Source organism: Eumetopias jubatus, unplaced genomic scaffold (assembly GCF_037043125.1).
Source record: "Eumetopias jubatus isolate StellerSeaLion01/CBP00866 unplaced genomic scaffold, mEumJub1_p1.0 scaffold_5, whole genome shotgun sequence".
NCBI classification, from domain to species: Eukaryota; Metazoa; Chordata; class Mammalia; order Carnivora; family Otariidae; genus Eumetopias; species Eumetopias jubatus.
The window spans coordinates 62,703,332-62,720,212 of NW_028274811.1; the positions used below are offsets into that span (position 1 = coordinate 62,703,332).

The 16,881-nt window shown below is 39.6% G+C and overlaps 1 pseudogene; it reads right to left on the minus strand.

Moving 5' to 3' along the window:
- Positions 1-15,329: 15,329 nt before the first annotated feature.
- LOC114217585 (GTP-binding nuclear protein Ran-like) lies at positions 15,330-16,184 on the minus strand (annotated as a pseudogene).
- Between the last annotated feature and the right edge of the window lie 697 nt (positions 16,185-16,881).

Here is a 16,881-nt window from a genome sequence, read left to right on the forward strand (position 1 = left end):
GTTAATAAATGATCTTTCTGAGCTATGGAACCGAAATACCATTCACCTTATCTCCAGACTTCATTTATAGCATTGTTTTTATCAGGAAAAAAATGTATTCCCAGTTCCATATGTATTAATTTATACAGAAATATTAATGGATGTCCACTAAAGGCCAGATAGAGTAACTAAAATGCTAAGTGAATAATACCTTGAGCTTATGAAGCATTCAGCCTAGTGGTTCAGACAGTCAATTCCACACCTTAACACACATACCAAAAACAGGTGTGACTAGGGAAAGTGAGATGCTGGTGAATACACTGCAGGGGCCTTAGCAACCTAAATGATGAAGATAAACAGGAGTAAACAGGTCAAGGTAGTGATAAGGAAGAGACAGGTCCCAGGCAGAGGGAATATGCGTGAAAGATGAAGCAAGAGAATGCAAACCCTCAAAAAGTTGAGCAAATTGGAACTTGGGTGGAAAGAGGATTAGTGACAGGGTGATGCTGGACAGATGGATGCATGGGTTGAGCCTCACAGGGTTTAAGAGCCATGTGAAAGAGTTTAAACTTTGTCCCAGGCAAGAGGGAAGAGTAAAAACAAGTCAATCATGAGGTCATATATTCTTCTTAAGACATGCTTGTCGGGCGCCTGGGTGGCTCAGTCGTTAAGCGTCTGCCTTTGGCTCAGGTCATGATCCCAGGGTCCTGGGATCGAGCCCCACATCGGGCTCCCTGCTCGGCGGGAAGCCTGCTTCTCCCTCTCCCACTCCCCCTGCTCGTGTTCCCTCTCTCGCTATGCCTCTGTCAAATAAATAAATAAAATCTTAAAAAAAAAAAAAAAAGACATGCCTGTCAAACTTGGGAAGGCGTAAATGTCATCCAGAGAGCTTTTTGAAATATAGTCTCTTTGTCCCTACTATAGAAAATATGAACAGTAGGCCTGGAGTGGGGCTTGAGAATTTGCATTTCTCATAAACCCCTAGGTGATGCAGATGCTTCTGGTGCAGAAACCGTACCCTGAGCAGTACTGTTTTATAATATTCACTCTGGCATTGTGCAGAATATCCTGGAAAGGACTGAGAACAAAGAGCACTCATGAAATTCAGCTTGTTATTCATTCATTCATTCACTCAACAAATGTTTATTTTGGAACAGCATATGCTAAATTCCTTTGTAAACATAGGTGACATAAAAGTAAAAATAAAATCTTTCTCATAGAATTGATATTCTACTCAAAGAAACAGACCCCAAAAAATCTAATAAATAAGTAAACTATATTAGTTGGTGGTGAATGCTATGAAGAAAACTGAAACAGGATAAAGGGAATAGAGACTGGTGGTGGGATTGGAGGATGCTATTTTAAATACGGTAGTCAAAGAAGGTCTACCAGAAAACGTGGCATGTGAGTGGAGGTTTGAGTGAAATGAGGAAGCAAGTCATGGAGAGATCAAAGGAAATGTTTTTCAGGCAGCGGATTAGCATGTGCAAAGGGCCTAAATTGGAAGCAAGCTTAGTGTTTTGGGGGAGGAATAGTAAGAATGTCAGCAAGAGTCAAGAAAGGAGAGGCTGGGGGGTGCCTGGGTGGCTCAGATGGTTAAGCGTCTGCCTTCGGCTCAGGTCATGATCCCAGGGTCCTGGGATCGAGGGTCCTGGGATCGAGGGTCCTGGGATCGAGCCCGGCATCGGGCTCCCTGCTTAGCGAGGAGTCTGCTTCTCCCCCTCCGTCTGCTTCTCCCCCTACTCATGCTCTCTTTCTCTCTCTCTCTCTCTGCATCTCTGTGTCTTGAGTGAATAAATTTAAAAAATCTTTAAAAAAAAAAAAAAAGGAGAGGTGGGTCTAAGAGGAGATCAGCCAGGTACGGGAAGGAGGAGACTTCGGTAAAGATTTTGGATTTTATTCTGAGAGAATTTAGAGGTAATTAGAGGCTATAGGTGTACAGAGGGGGTTGTTAATGTTTGAACATAAGGCACATTGTTTGAAGTGGTCACTGTGAAGCACAGGGAGAAGCTGAGACACGTGAAATAAGATGGGGCTGTTGGGCATGTGGAGGATGGGGTGGTAAATTTAGAGCGCCAATCTCCCTGGTATGATTTTCTCCAGCTGCTCCAGGACAGGTGAAGAGAGGGTGGCAGGGATGGGATCTAGCATGTTGCAAGACAGATGATGTAACTTAAAAATGAGAAGCCATAATGATAAATAACCTGAGCTGATCTCACTACCGAGTATGACTTAATTTGGGAACTATGTGTGTTATAGATATAGTTTTCTAGATGAGCCTATTATTCAATGACCCCAATCTTCTAATTCACTAAGTGCTAAAGTAAACACTTAAACATTTTTCCTTAAATGACACATTATCCAAAAGTGATTTATTTTTGGATTTCACTAAAGTTGTATTCTTGCTGACATTTGAGTATGAGATCTCAATGTATTAAGCCCCACCCATCAAACAAAATAAGAACATATCCCTTTGGGGTTGGCCTGCACAGAAGATGAAAAGAATACAGTGTCCTCATCTATTCTTTTGCTTGGTTAGTCCTTCAGTTTCCACTACATTGAAAAACTATAAATACCCCCAAAAGTTGAAGATCTCTAAGCTTGCTTTTAAACAGCATCCAAACAGCAGAAAGATAATGGTTTTGGTTTAAAAGAAAGCAGTATCCAATTCCAAAAGAGCTGGAGAAAACAATGATCCCAGCCTCACATTGCCAAGAAGCCAGTGCCAAGTAGCAGGGTGGTAGAATGCAGTGCTTGGTGGCTTGAGAATAGACTCTGGAATCAAACAGTCACAAGGTGGCTTCTCTATGGTGAAGCCACAGCGGCTTCTCTAGATCTTGATTTTCTCATCTGTTAAAATAAAGGCAGTAATACCTACATTATAGGGGCGCCTGGGTGGCCCAGTCGTTAAGTGTCTGCTTTCGGCTCAGGGTCCTGGGATCGAGCCCTGCATTGGGCGCTTTGCTCAGCGAGATTCTCCCTCTCCCAATCCCCCTGCTTGTGTTCCCTCTCTCGCTGGGTGTCTCTGTCAAATAAATAAATAAATCTTTAAAAACAAAAAAGCCTACATTATAATGTTACAAATAACAACACGTAAAACATCTGAAGCTCCCAGAGTGCCTAGTTCATTTTAAAGCTGTGTACATGTTAGCCATTGTTATTTTTGTTGTTTTGATTAACAAATAATTTAAAAACCGATGAAAGAAATGTATAGGAATTTGAATGAAAGATTTTGGAGAAATAGCCTAGAAGGCAGTTGAGAGATGGATGAATGACGACATTTATAATATCAAATTGTGAAAGAACATAGTCAAAACTTACTTAACATTGTGGAACATTGAATAATATAACCAGTGGATATTGATTTTACTGTGAAATAGACATTTGATTTAATTTTAAGTAAAAAAGCTAATTAAAAAATTAGTATACAATTAATGCTTACAGTAGAAATTTTGGATAACTTTACAGTAAATATAATAAAAGAAGTCACTCATAATCCTAGCATCCAGAGATGATCAAAATTTTGGTGTATATCCTTTAAGCCCTTATAAGACAAATTAACTTACATCAATAATATGTTTTTTAAAGCATTATTGTAAAACTAATCATGGTAATGATAATGATTTGATAATGGTTTTATAATAAGGAGCAATTTGGTATTATATCCAAGCTTTTGCCCATGATGGATAGTCCTTGTATATCCAATTGATTTCTTTTCTTGTTTATTCCTGCTCCATTAGAAATTCCTAATTCACAATTATACGTTATTAAGAATGGCACTAAGTGTTTGATGTTTTTTCCAGAGAATTCCGAATATTTATTTATTTATTTATTTATTTATTTATTTATTTATTTATTTAATAGAGTATGGTAGTATTTTAAGCCACTGAATTATTTTTTAAAGATTTTATTTATTTGACAGAGAGAGCACAAGCAGAGGGAGAGAGAGGGAGAAGCACGCTCCCTGCTGAGCAAGGAGCCCAATGTGGGACTCGATCCCAGGACCTTGGGATCATGACCTGGCCGAAGGCAGCCACTTAACCGACTGAGCCACCCAGGCGTCCCTAGAATTCCGAATATTTAGATGAAACAACAACCCAGAAACTATGGAGCCAAAAGGACAGTCCATTATCAAAGTGATAAGAGCTTGTTCAATGAGAAGGGCGTCAGCATTGTTGAGCTCAGTGATGACTCTCTGCAGGACACATAGTAGGAGATACTGTTAGATAACTGGGCTTCTTGATGGGAAGGTGGTTAAGAGGATTCTAAAATAACAGAGGTCAGGTGGAGACTCTTAAAACAAAGTAAGTGCAAGTACTGCAGTAAAAGGCAAAGTTGGAGGGGGCTATCAAGATAGATAACAGAACTTAGCATCTCTCGCAGCAAGATGAATGGGCGGACGAGGATATTAATCAATACAATAAAAAAATGAAGGATAGATAGGATTAGATGGCCTGAAGGCAGCTATCTAATAAAAAATCAAGGTTCCTTTCGTAGTTTTAGGAACTGAGCCCATTTTTAGGGTCAGAGTTCACTGACCATAGGAGAAGGTAGGTCCCCAAGAGGAAGGACCAACATCATAATAAATATATAGAGTAATAATTTTCCCAGACCCTTCTGAAAGGATTTCATTTACTCATGTAACTGTATTCTACGGAAAGGAGAATACTCAGGGATATTTTAAGGTCTGCTGTCACAGTGTCCAAGTTGACATTAGTACCAAAGGGCATACAGCATCAAGATGGTAAGTTGTTTACTTTGAGCCCCTTCTACCCTGGAAGGGGCAGTGGTTCATCTTGGCTGGAAATGGAACATGTTTTGAGTCAGTGTTTGTCTCCTATTTACAGGGCCTTGGCCAGCACCACTATTCAGACTTACAGAGTGTTTGATCTACTGATACTGCAGTCAGGCTGAGTAATATTCCATTGTATATACATATACATATTATGTGTGTGTGTATATATATATATATATATATAATGTGTCTGTGTGTATATATATATATATATATATATATATATATATATATATATGTACACACACACACACACACACACACACATACCACCTCTTCTTTATCCATTCATCTGTTGGTGGACATCTGGGCTCTTTCCATAGTTTGACTTTTGTGGACATTGCTGCTATAAACATTGGGGTGCACGTGCCCCTTCAGATCACTACATTTGTATCTTTGGGGTAAATACCCAGTAGTGCAATTGCTGGGTCATAGGGTAGCTCTATTTTCAACTTTTTGAGGAACCTCCGTACTGTTTTCCAGAGTGGCTGCACCAGCTTGCATTCCCACCAACAGTGTAGGAGGGTTCCCCTTTCTCCGCATCCTCGCCAACATCTGTCATTTCCTGACTTGTTAATTTTAGCCATTCTGACTGGCGTGAGGTAGTATCTCACTGAGGTTTTGATTTGGATTTCCCTGATGCTAAGTGATGTTGGGCACTTTTTCATGTGTCTGTTGGCCATTTGGCTGTCTTCTTTGCAGAAATGTCTGTTCATGTCTTCTGCCCATTTCTTGATTGGATCATTTGTTCTTTGGGTGTTGAGTTTCATAAGTTCTTTATAAATTTTGGATACTAGCCCTTTATCTGTTATGTCATTTGCAAATATCTTCTCTCATTCTATCGGTTGTCTTTTGGTTTTGTTGACTGTTCCCTTTGCTGTGCAAAAGCTTTTTATCTTCATTTTTGCCCTTGCTTCCCTTGCCTTTGGTGATGTTTCTAGGAAGAAGTTACTGCGGCTGAGGTCGAAGAGGTTGCTGCCTGTGTTCTCCTCTAGGATTTTGGTGGATTCCTGTCTCATATTTAGGTCTTTCATCCATTTTGAGTTTATTTTTGTGTGTGGTGTAAGGAAATGGTCCAATTTCATTCTTCTGCATGTGGCTGTCCAATTTTTCCAACACCATTTGTTGAAGAAACTTTTTTCCATTGGACATTCTTTCCTGCTTTGTCAAAGATTAGTTGACCATGGAGTGGAGGGTCCATTTCTGGGCTCTCTATTCTGTTCCATTGATCTATGTGTCTGTTTTTGTGCCAGTACCATACTGTCTTGATGATCATAGCTTTGTAATAGAGCTTGAAGTCCGGAATTGTGATGCCACCAGCTTTGCTTTTCTTTTTCAACATTCCTCTGGCTATTCAGGGTCTTTTCTGGTTCCATACAAATGATTTGTTCCATTTCTTTGAAAAAAGTTGATGGTATTTTGATAGGGATTGCATTAAATGTGTAGATTGTGCTAGGTAGCATAGACATTTTATAGTATTTGTTCTTCCAATCCATGAACATGGAATGTTTTTCCATTTCTTTGTGTCTTCCTCAATTTCTTTCATGAGTATTCTATAGTTTTCTGAGTACAGGTTCTTTGCCTCTTTGGTTAGATTTATTCCTAGGTATCTTATGGTTTTGGGTGCAATTGTAAATGGGATCGACCCAGACAAAGACCCCATCAAAAAGGAGAACTACAGACCAATGTCCCTGATGAACATGGATGCAAAAATTCTCACCAAAATACTAGCCAGTAGATTCAACAGTACATTAAAAGGATTATTCACCATGACCAAGTGGGATTTATTCCTGGGCTGCAAGGTTGGTTCAACATCTGCAAATCAATCAATGTGATACAATACATTAATAAAAGAAAGAACAAGAACCATCTGATCCTCTCAATAGATGCAGAAAAAGCATTTGACAAAGTACAGCATCCTTTCTTGATTAAAACTCTTCACAGTGTAGGGATAGAGGGTACATACCTCAATATCATAAAAGCCATCTGTGAAAAACCCACAACGAATATCATACTCAATGGGGAAAAACTGAGAGCTTTTCCCCTAAGGTCAGGAACACGGTAGGGATGTCTACTATCACCACCTGCTATTCAGCGTGGTACTAGAAGTCCTTGCCTCAGCAATCAAACAAAAAGAAACAAAAGGCATCTGAATTGGCAAAGAAATGAAACTCTCACTTTTTGCAGATGATATGATACTTTATATGGAAAACCCAAAAGACTCCACTCCAAAACTGCTAGAACTCATACAGGAATTCAGTAAAGTGGCAGGATATAAAATCCTCTAGAATTTTGATGGATTCCTGTCTCACATTTAGGTCTTTAATCCATTTTGAGTCTATTTTTGAGTATGGTGTAAGAAAATGATCCGGTTTCATTTTTCTGTACGTGGCTGTCCAATTTTCCCAACACCATTTGTTGAAGAGACTTTATTCCATTGGATATTCTTTCATGCTTTGTGCGAGATTAGTTGACCATAGAGTGGAGCGTCCATTTCTGGGTTCTCTATTGTGTTCCATTGACCTATGTGTCTGTTTTTGTGCCAGTACCATACTGTCTTGATGATCATAGTTTTGTAATATAGCTTGAAGTCAGGCATTGTGATACCACCAGCTTTGGGTTTCTTTTTCAACATTCCTTTGGCTATTCGGGGTCTTTTCTGGTTCCATACAAATTTTAGGATTATTTGTTCCAGCTCTGTGAAAAAGAGTTGATGGTATTTTGATAGGGATTGCATTGAATGTGTAGATTGCTTTGGGTAGCATAGACATTTTAACAATATTTGTTCTTCCAATCCATGAGCATGGAATGTTTTTCCATTTCTTTGTGTCCTCCTGAATTTCTTTCATGAGTGTTCTATAGTTTTCTGAGTACAGATCCTTTGCTTCTTTGGTTAGGTTTATTCCTAGGTATCTTATGGTTTTGGGTGCAATTGTAAACAACCATTATTATTTTTAAAGGCTTTCTTTGTTTTCTAGGAAAACTTCAGAAGGTGTTACTGCTCTGTTACATAGAACATTTCTACAATGTTATAATGATACTGTTTGATAATCTTATTCTGTAAGCAAGTTTTTCATAAAAACATTTCTATATTTCTATATTGCCTTGGCAATATAGACTGGGTAATTACTCTAAAATAAAATCTTGAGAATGAATTTGGAAAGTTTTTAGAAAATCATGCTAAATATTATCTTTCCCTTGCATGTTTCCTCCCACCAAAAAATAAATAAATAAAAAAACTTTTCTTTCTACCTGTATTCATCTCTAGATATGGCCCTATCCATTACTATAGACCTCTGCATCACGTTCACTAAAATGGCCAGATATCTTGGAATTGAATAAGTGTGTTAATTCACTTATTACCAGCCCAAGAAATTCAATAAATATTTTACATACCTTGTCAACACTTCAAAATTGGGAATGCTCACATAAAAATCCCTATTTCTGCTCATTCATAATCTCAGTCTGTCTTTCCATGTGGAATCAATACATTAGAGCCAAGGAGCTGCCCAACACTTTAGAAGGGTCTTGTACTCTCCAGATTGACACAGTTCCACCCACTCCACCTTACTCTTATTTTTACCTACATGGCCCAGGGCCTTTCAGTTTGCATAGTTCACCTAGCCATTTTCTCATAGTTTCTTTGAGCCTAGCACATTTCAATTTATGTACCTAGATCTTGAATAAATTGGCAGAGAGGGGGAAGTATGAAGATCACTATTGTCATCTTTTTAATAGAGAACATATTGCACATATTATGTTTAGTTTTCCAAAAAATAATTGATCACCGGGAATATTTATTCTTACTTCTTATTTCCAGCACATAGTATAGGTTCAATAAATGTTTACTGAATGAATAAATGAAGATCAGTTGTTCAAAATACCTTAGCGGATAAACTGCTCAGTTCCCAGTCCTCTTTTTACTTTTTTAGAAGATTTTATTTATTTATTTGAGAGAGAGAACATGGGGAAGGGGAGGGGCAGAGGGAGAAGCAGACTCCTCACTGAGCAGGGAGCCCGATGTGGGACTCTATCCCAGGACTCTGGGATTATAACCTGAGCCAAAGGCAGACTCTTAACCGACTGAGCCACCCAGGCACCCTGGTTCCCAGTCCTCTTAAGCCCATATTTGCTCTTTGTTGCACTGAAAACCATTCCCACCAACACCATCAATGATTAAAATCACTACCAGAAAAACAGACCATGTGTCCCAGGTCAGGTGAAGGCTAAGTTGCTATAACAAAGAGGCCCCAATATATAGTGGCTCAGAGAACATACAAGTTTATTTCTCTTGCACATAATAAGTACTAGGATAAGAGGGCCACTCTGTTCCATTCAGTCATTTAGGGAATAAGAGCAATTCTTATTGCTCTATCAGACCATATTAAGGCACTTCTATATCCTGGCATGGAACTAAAGGAAGAGAGAACACAGACTCAGTATTTTAAGGTCCAGACTTGCCATGGAGTTACATAGGTGCTGAGGAAATATGGAACTTAGCTATGTGGCCAGGTATCCAGCAATAACCAACTCTATCCTTATGCAAGAGGCAGGGGGGAATGGAATCTTATGGATCACTAGTGGACACCTCCGTTCCATTAGATGTATCTCTAAAGCAAAGACCAATGGCAGACAATATTCAGTGTTTTTCAAGATGATTTTCTGACTCATTAGAGGAAGATCTTTCAAGAATGAGGGCTCAGTGTTTGTGCAGAAGTGTGATGAAAAGAATGGGTTACCTGTGATAAAAACACTCAAGCCCTTCAGCCTGGTATCACCTAAAGGGCTTGTGTTTCTTGGTGACTGTCAGTTTATGGTACCCTTTCAGATTCCTTTTGTAGTTTATTGGCAGTTTATCAGTTTTGGCACTGTTGACATTCGGAGCTGGATGATTCTTTGTTGTGGGAGCTGTCCTGTGCATTGCAGCATGTTTAGCAGCCTCCTTAACCTCTACTTGCTAGATGACAGTATGCCTTCTAACCCCAGCCTCCACTGTGGCAACAAAAGATATCTCCACACATCGCCAAATGTCTCCTGAAGGTAAAATTGTCACCAGTTGAGAACCCTGTTTTAACTATAATCAAACTGTAGGAAATATGGCAGTTTTGATAAAACATACTTTTCAGTTAACCTCTTCCTATGGATGCACATCTGTCTAGCTAATTTGTAGTTTCACCACTACAAGAATTTTATTTTGAAAGTGATTTCTGTTAGCATCAATAGTTCTTTCCATACTTTATATTAGACTGTGCTGCTTCAAATAGTTTTAGTCATGGTTTAGGAATTATGCTTGATATCAAGGTTTAGATTAGATTAAGTAAAGAGAATTTAAAAATGGTTCAGTGGTGGCAAAAATAAGATGTTTATGCAGGAATGTAAATTATGTAGGATCATGAGATTGTAAAGAGTTGGCAGCAGCTATTTGTGAAGAAAGTTCGCCTGCATTGGGTTCATTGAATGGATTTCCACCTCAAGTTTAGAATTTGCCTAATCCTGCCCAAATCATTATTCATCTCTGACAAAATCAAAAGTTTACTAAAGAAAGAAGGTTAAAATTTTTTTTCTACTTAATCTTTCTGCTTTTGGATTTAGACAAGTATTTGATTGTCAAAACACTAAGCTAGGTAAAGCTAAGTATTCTGGAGACTATAGTGCACCTCCTTTTAAGGGGCCTGTGGTAGGGGAGCAGGCAGGTAGTGGAAGCCTTAACACTGAGTTTGTGCTCCTTCCCTCCCAATTCTTCTGAAGGAATTAAAGGTAAAAAGAAATCTCCACCTAGTATTGAATAATATCCCTTTGTGGCTTTATCCTTTTGGATTCAGGCTGACTACAATGCCTACCTTACCTATCTCACAAGGAAATTTTCCACAGCCTCAGCCTTTTATGCCTGCTTAGCCCTGTTTTACATCTCCTGAAAAACTTCACTAGTAACCGCAGCTTATTGGCTCAGGAGTGGACATATGGCCCAAGAACATCAATTTCTGACAATAACTGATGACATTGTCTAATCCTAAAAGGTGAGCTAGCTAGACCAAATGTATTTCCTTTTAAGGATTTAATCTAGAAAATCTACAGTGAAAATTGAAGTTAATAAAGCATATAGAGAAATGGGCTGTGAGACAGAGTCAGGGTCTTAAGATAGAACTATAAAGCATAATGCCAAACTAGCATTATGAATAAGAAAATCTTCTAGGAGTATATAGAAACTAAAATTTAGAACAAATATATTCAGAATAGAGGAAAGGAGTAACTCACTTGTTGATTACCTGGGAAGGAAAATACTAGTTTTGAACTCCCACCTCTCCTTTCACTACAGTTATTGTAAGGACTCCAGCTGAAAGTAATATTGTGTAATGGTTAAGTATGTGGGGCTGTGGAGTCAGAAAGCCTGGGTTGAAATCACAGCTTTACTATTTAATAGCTGAGCATTCATAGTTACGCAAACTGCAAAACTTTCTGTGCTATAGTTTTCTTCCTCAGAACCTAGAGAGAATAAAGCTGTAAGGAATCCTTTTAGAAAGAATTGTCTTCTTAATAATGGGTGAGTCTCTGGATATGGTCACCTTCTTTGGTTCCAAGCTCTCAACATTATCTTGGGCCTGCTGTTTCCCCATTACTTTTCCAGTTCCTGAGTATGTTAAAAACCAAAACCAAAAAAACAAAACAAACAAACAAAAAAAAAACACCCACCCATTGTCAGTCACTAACTGAGGAGACTGTACCCTCTGGGGAGGCTTTGGGGAAAGATGTCACTTTTTAGGATACTAACTGGTGCCTACACAATAGCGCTCCACTTTTTCCAGCCTTACCTCTTAATTTTTTTTCCCCGAGATATTCACTTGAGTCCTGACAGATTTATTGATGTCAAGTATGTGTCTCTCACTCAAGTTTCTCAGTTCTGCTCACTAGATATCCTTTTCAAGAATCCCTCATATTTCCCTCCTCTTGGTCTCTTCTGAACCATTTCTTCTCACAAGGTCTTCCATGAAACCTTCCCTGATCATCCCACCTCTGACAAAGATTCCTTGGTCTTGGGCTTCTGTCTTCATCCTTTAGAGTCCAGTTTTAGAAAGAATCTTGCTAAGTCGGTTTAGCCAAAATCCCCTACCATACTATTTGATCACCCTCCATATCTGACCAAATTCCTCATCTTGCCCCCCCCCACCCCCAAGTATTATCTGATCATGCTGGCCTGCCTTCAGCAAGAATCCTGTTTGGTCAGTTTAGAAAAAAAAAAATTATCCCACCTCTTAGTAATTTTCATGTATCAAATCCCTCATTCTGCTCCTTGGCTATAAATCCCCACTTTTCCTTGTTGTATTTGGAATTAAGCCTGATCTCTCTCCCTCCCCACTACTGCAAAAGCCCATTGCAGTAATCCCTATAGCTATGGCAATAGTCCTGAATAAAGTCTGCCCTAAAATTTTAACAGGTGTCATGAATAACTTTTTCTTTAACACCTACATTGGCCTTGACTTCCTCTAGTCTCGCTGTGTATATAGCTCATTTCAGCCATTATAAGCTATTTGCGGTGTTATTTCTGTGCCTCAGAAATAGATATTTCCGTGGTGTCATGTCTGTGCCAAATTATTCCATGTTGTCCAGTATAGTGCCTCGATTGTCCAGTATAGTGCCTCGAAAACTAGAAGCGTTTAATAAATACCTGTTAGTTCTTCTAGGGATAAACATAATTATCAATTTGCCACAAGACTGGGCAGTGCAGTGGCTGAATACTTCCCAAGAAACTTACCCAGAAGCTTTGTCAGTGACTTGTGGGTATAGGGGAAGATTACCTCAACCTTGTTGCAGGTTGGGTTGTCTGGAAAGCAGATTCAGGGATGGAAATGAATATGCAGGAGGGTTGTCAGGCAGTCCTCTTGGGATCAATGACTATAGAAGGGGAGGGAAGGAAGCCAGATTGAATAAAGAGAGAAACAGGGCTGCAGACAAGTTACAAGGCCTGGGCGGACCCTGTGGGGGGGACACTAATGCCAGGATAACCCTCAGAGACTTCCCAAATGGGAGCAAGGGAGTGAGACCTTTATACCCACTCTTACCTCATTAACCACTTTTTAGGTGTGGGCTGCCCTTAGCCAGGGCCACTCTCTTTAGCTGCAGCAATTCCCAAAGAGGGCTTACAACTGAGCTCTGTTTGCTAAGAGCATTCCCAGTAGTTGGGAATCCAGGAGGCACAGCATAGGGTCCCAGATAGGCTTCTGCAAAGACATAGGATATAGAGGCTAGAAAGTTCAAGTCTAGACTGGATCAGAATAAGGTCCATATCTGTGTCAACCACTTGCTGTGGACTCCTCAGTAGGTTCTCTCTTGCCCATGTAATAAAGTACAAACTCCTCTGCCTGGTATCCAAGCCCCGCATGGACCTTTATTTCACTCCTCACAACCTCCAAAACACCAGAACTACTTGCCCTTGGCTTATGTTTTTACCTCTGTATTGAATACCTTTTGACATTCTAAGCTATGTCCATCCTGAAAGCCAAATTTTATTCTCGCCTAGTCACATCTAATCCCTCAGCCCAACCTTGCCTACCAGTTCTTTCTGCGGCACACATAGATCATTCCATCTGCTCCATTCATTTGGGCCCTTGAATATACCCTAATCTCTGCAGCCATATATCTGGGAGATGTGTAAACCTTGCTCTGCCTGTGAGATTGTAAACTCCCTGAGGGTGGGAACTGTGTTTTCAACACCCAGCACAGGGCCTGGGGCATTGTGGTCATTCAAAATATAGTTACTCCTCAAACCCTGACCTACCTTAGGTCAGCTGTGTAAAGAAAAAAAAAAAAAAAACCAAAAAACTTTTCTTCTTAAAAATGTTCACAAATAGGGCCCCACTTAGTTCTCCTTGTACATGGGTGCCCTTGCTTTAATGAGAAGTTATAACGCACAGCTCAGTAGACAAAAGAAAAAAGAGAAGAAAAACAAAGGATGAGGCCTTTGCTCAGATGTTCTCATTTACAGTATACTTCAGGACAGGAAATAAAGACTTCGTGCCAATTCAAATGACATTAGTTTTGTGGAAGCTTATCCACAGGCATGTAAAAAGACATGTGCACAAAATGAGTTAATCACATATAGTGTGAATTGGTTAAGATTGAGTTCAAGTAAATCAGAAATTTTTGAAGAGTCAACAAAATTTCAAAATTCACAGTCATTTCCTGAAAGTACAGTCTGGTAAAATTGGCTTATCACCTCACTTTCAACACACATATGCGATTTCCTGCTTACAGCATTTCCCCAAAGGGATGAGAAAAAAATATTTTACAACTAGGGAAGTTTTATAAAAGGGATTATCTATAGTTCCTGAATAAGAAGCCTTCTCCCTCTCCAGGCACACCTGCAGCTCCTAATAACCGACTTACGCAATTTTCCTCTCTACTTGAATCAAAATTGGCAATAAATGTTGTATATGTCTCACAGAGTGAATGTTTAAATCTTGTATTTACTGGTTCATGAAACTGGTTCCCTCTAGTTTACCAGCATGGAGGGGTGGGTTTGCAGGGAGCAATTAGGGATAAGATAGCCAAAGAAACACAAAGTCAGTTGAAAAAAGAAATCTGTGTGTCTGGCTCTCTCTATGAATTATGACTATTCAAGGGGGAAAAAAATTTGAACCTTTGCCAAAAGACTGGCGTGTAAAGGGACAGCTGGAGTTTTCTGTTAGGGGTTACAATGCATTACTTGTTCCATAAGGGAAAAAGGGGATCACTTACCACAGCAACTCACACATTGCATGAGACACTGGCACATCTCTACCTCGTGAAGCATTTTCTTCAAAGGAAAAGAACTAGATATTTCAGGAAGGTCATTGAAGATCTTTGGGTACAGACATGCTGACCTTCCTGGTAGAGATTTGTAGCCTTTGTGATGTGTGGACTCAGTCTCTATAGATGCCTTCATTGTGCTATAACTTTTATACAGGATGTATTGTTTAAACTGCCAACCCTGATTCCAATTCCCTTAGAGACTCAGGAAATTCTAACCAAATAACATAAAACCCCATTGTAGTTTTCTTTGGTTGAGATGTAAATAACATTTTGAACAAGTACGTTAACAAATATATAAACATGGCACTAAATTGGAACTTTGACTGGGCCTCTAAAATTGTAATGTTTTAAACATTTAAATACAAATGAAAAAGAATGAAAAAAAGAATGATAACCACATTTAAAAGTCTCTTAGGAATCAGAGACTCTGCCACTGCTGTCCTTGAATCTGGGCTCATAGTATGTCTATTTGGCACTTATCAGTCCTGAGACCAGCACTAGCCAGTGTGGGTTAAACTCTGACCAACCCTCTCCACGAGGGTCAAGGTAGACACACGGGAGAAGTCACATCTTTTCCTAACCCTAGATTTATTTTATTTTTATTCATTTATTTATGTTTAGATATTTGAAATACAACTTTATTCTGATTCTAAACAAAAAGGAATGGGAATGACAGTGATAAATGAGATTTCACCACTGGATATAGTGATGTGGCTATAGTAGTCTTACATCTGAAACTCAGGAAGGAAACAAACACGTTCCAAAACATCTAAATATGCAGGTCCAAAAAAATGAAGGTCCTTTTTAAACTGCCACATTCACTCTGAAGCCCATTCATCTCCTTCAGCATCCCCAAGATGAAGCACATGTTGTGCTCAGCTATATAATCAGTGGCAAACACCTTGCACCACTGATACCATGGATACTGGCCTAGAAAACCAGACTTCTGATGCTGGGCTGCAGGTGCACTTTCTCGCAGGTCATCATCCTCATCCAGGAGAGCAGTTGTCTCAGCAAGTTCTAGATCGTGCTCATACTGTGCTGCCAAAGCTAGGTCCATGACAACCTCTGGCGGGGGGCAAGAGCAGGCATGGCAACAAACTCCAAGTTAGGGTCTCCAGTTAATTTTCTAGCAAGCCACAGGAAGGACTTTTCAAAGTTGCAGTTACTTTTGGCAGAAATGTCATAGTACTAAAGGTTCTTCTTTCAGTGGAAGGCCATAGATTTTGCCTTAACTTTCCTGTCCTTTCTTGTCCACTTTGTTGCCACACAGCACCATGGGCATGTTCTCCCATACTCGTACTGGCTCTCTATGCCAGTTAGGCACATTCTTATACATAACCCTTGATGTTACATCCAACATTATAATGGCATCCTGGGCTTGGATGTAATAGCCATCCCTCAGCCCACCAAATTTCTCCTGACCAGCTGTACTCCATACATTGAACTTAATAGGTCCTCTGTTGGTATGGAACACAAGGGGATGGACCTCAACACCCAAGGTGGCCACATACTTCTCAAATTCACCAGTCAGATGGCATTTCACTAACGTAGTTTTTCCAGTACCACCATTGCCAACCAATACAAGTTTGAACTGGACTTGGGGCTCTCCTTGGGTAGCCATTGTGCTTTTGCTTCCAAAAGTGTCTCCCGCCTGTCTGACTGAGGCTCTTAACCCTAGATTTAAACAAATAAACAAAAAACTTTTTAAAGGTTCATTGGGTGAACTATTTTACTGTATGTAGTTGGGGTTCATGTCCTAGATTTCCAAAATTAGTGGAAAAGTCAGATTCCATCTTGCTGGTTAAGCATATCAAGGCAGATTAATTTAAAATTATCTCATATTTGATTTTCCTTGGAAAGTTATATGTTTAAGTAGATATTTATAATGCCTATGGAGAAGAAAAATAGGAATTGGTGCATTTAAGCCAACCTTGAGGTATTTGGGGGTGTCTCAAGCAAAGGGGATCAGGTTCCAGGATCTATAGTAACAGCCTTCTGGAAGACAGCTAGGTAGAGATTCCACTTGGTTTCCTAAATGGTGGGGCATACACCAGCACTCAAGTTTTCTTGGACCACGGCCTCAGCAATGAAGCCGTATTAATGGCCCAGGGGTTGTTCAAATTCAAGGGTGACCCTGAACCATAGTAGCAGAGAACAGGCCACTCACTTGCCATTAGAAAATTCCTCACATATGTTTTAGTCCTTTAGCATTTGTGGTAAGATTTCAACAGAAAGAATGTGAATAGTATTTTCCAAGAGGGTTCCAGTTGCCTGAAGGATTTCCTATCATTTAAAATGTCTGTTGGCGGGTATACTGA